The sequence below is a fragment of the Grampus griseus genome (assembly GCF_964374135.1).
Source record: "Grampus griseus genome assembly, chromosome: 5".
Taxonomy (NCBI): domain Eukaryota; kingdom Metazoa; phylum Chordata; class Mammalia; order Artiodactyla; family Delphinidae; genus Grampus; species Grampus griseus.
The window spans coordinates 108,263,328-108,265,159 of record NC_138998.1 but is presented as its reverse complement, the minus strand read 5'-3'; the positions used below and the strand labels follow the sequence as shown (position 1 = coordinate 108,265,159).

At 38.4% G+C, this 1,832-nt stretch overlaps 1 pseudogene across 1 annotated transcript; it reads right to left on the bottom strand.

Moving 5' to 3' along the window:
- Positions 1-510: 510 nt before the first annotated feature.
- LOC309822747 (small nuclear ribonucleoprotein Sm D1-like) lies at positions 511-1,114 on the bottom strand (annotated as a pseudogene). The gene is made up of 2 exons: positions 934-1,114; positions 511-740 (listed from the first exon to the last, which is right to left on the bottom strand). The product of its transcript is annotated as a small nuclear ribonucleoprotein Sm D1-like (transcript).
- Positions 1,115-1,832: the final 718 nt, after the last annotated feature.

The following is a 1,832-nucleotide window of genomic DNA, read 5'->3' as shown; positions in this document are numbered from 1 at the left end:
TATTAATTAAGTCCATCTTGTATAATGTATCATTTAAAGCTTGTGTTTCCTTATTTATTTTCTTTTTGGATGATCTGTCTATTGGTGAAAGTGAGGTGTTGGAGTCCCCTACTATGATTGTGTTACTGTCAATTTCCCCTTTTATGGCTGTTGGCATTTGCCTTATGTATTGTGGTGGTCCTATGTTGGGTGCATAAATATTTACAATTGTTATATCTTCTTCTTGGCTTGATCCCTTGATCATTATGTAATGTCCTTCTTTGTCTCTTGTAATAGTCTTTATTTTATTTATTTATCTATTTATTTTTTCCTGTATTTATGTTTATTAAAAACTGCCACAAACAAACAAATCCTGTACAAAAAGCAGCCAGGGCATCGATCACTTTAAAATCATAATCTTGAGAGACACAATTTGCTTAGGACTCCACCGTCTTCTAACTTAGCCATGTAGTCTTCCTCTGCCACGTCTTCTTCTTCTTCGTTACTTTGAAATAGTAGTCTTGAGAGATATTATCGCCTAGGACTCCCTCTTCCTCTGCCTCAGCCACGTCCTCTTCCTCATCCTTGGCCTCTTCCTGTAACAGCTTCCCTTTTCTTAGATTTCACCTTTGGTTCAACATCCATGACAAGTGTATCTAGAGGTAACCTGTCTGGCAGAATAAAATATCAAATGTTATTTCCTCGAATACTCAGTGTTTCCAGCTGTACAGGTTTTTTGTTCTTCAGGGTCATTTTCACAGCTTTAAGATGTATATTCATGGGCTTCCCTGGTGGTGCAGTGTTTGAGAGTCTGCCTGCTGATGCAGGGGACACGGTTTCGTGCCCGGGTCTGGGAAGATCCCACATGCCGCAGAGCGGCTGGTCCCGTGAGCCATGGCTGCTGAGCCTGTGCCCTGCAATGGGAGAGGCCACAACAGTGAGAGGCCTGCGTACCGCAAAAAAAAAAAAAAAAAAAAAAAAAAAAAAAAAGATGTGTATTCATGCTGACATCTACACCTGTGATTGTTCCATGGACCTGTGTTCCATTCTTTAATTCAGTGGTTACAGTTACGTGACTCAATTTCATCAAAATTCTCACGAGCTTCATCCTAGCGGTGCCATCACCCTTTTGGTCCAATAGTACGCAAAACCCAACAACCGAGCGCCGACTGGCTATGAATATCAATAGTCTTTATTTTAAAGTCTATTTTTTTCTGATATGAGAATTGCTACTCCAGCTTTCTTTTGATTTCCATTTGCATGGAATATATTTTTCCATCCCCTCACTTTCAGTCTGTATGTGTCCATAGGTCTGAAGTGGGTCTCTTGAAGATAGCAAATATATGGGTCTTGTTTTTCTGTCCATTCAGCCAGTGTATGTCTTTTGGTTGGAGCATTTAATCCATTTACATTTAAGGTAATTATCGATATGTATATGTTCCTATTAATGTTTTCTTAATTGTTTTGGGTTCGTTATTGTAGGTCTTTTCCTTGTCTTGTCGAAATGTATATGTTCCTATTAATGTTTTCTTAATTGTTTTGGGTTTGTTATTGTAGGTCTTTTCCTTGTCTTGTGTTCCTGCCTAGAGAAATTCCTTTAGCATTTGTTGTAAAACTGGTTTTGTGGTTCTGACTTCTCTTAGCTTTTGCTTCTCTGTAAAGGTTTTAATCTCTCTATCGAATCTGAATTAATTTCTTGCTGGATAGAGTAATCTTGGTTTGTAGGTTTTTCCCTTTTATCACTTTAAATATGACCTGTCACACCCTACTTGCTTGCAGTTTCTGCTGAAAAATCAGCTGTTAAACTGATAGGGATTCCTTGTGTGTTATTTGTTGCTTTTCCCTTACTGCTT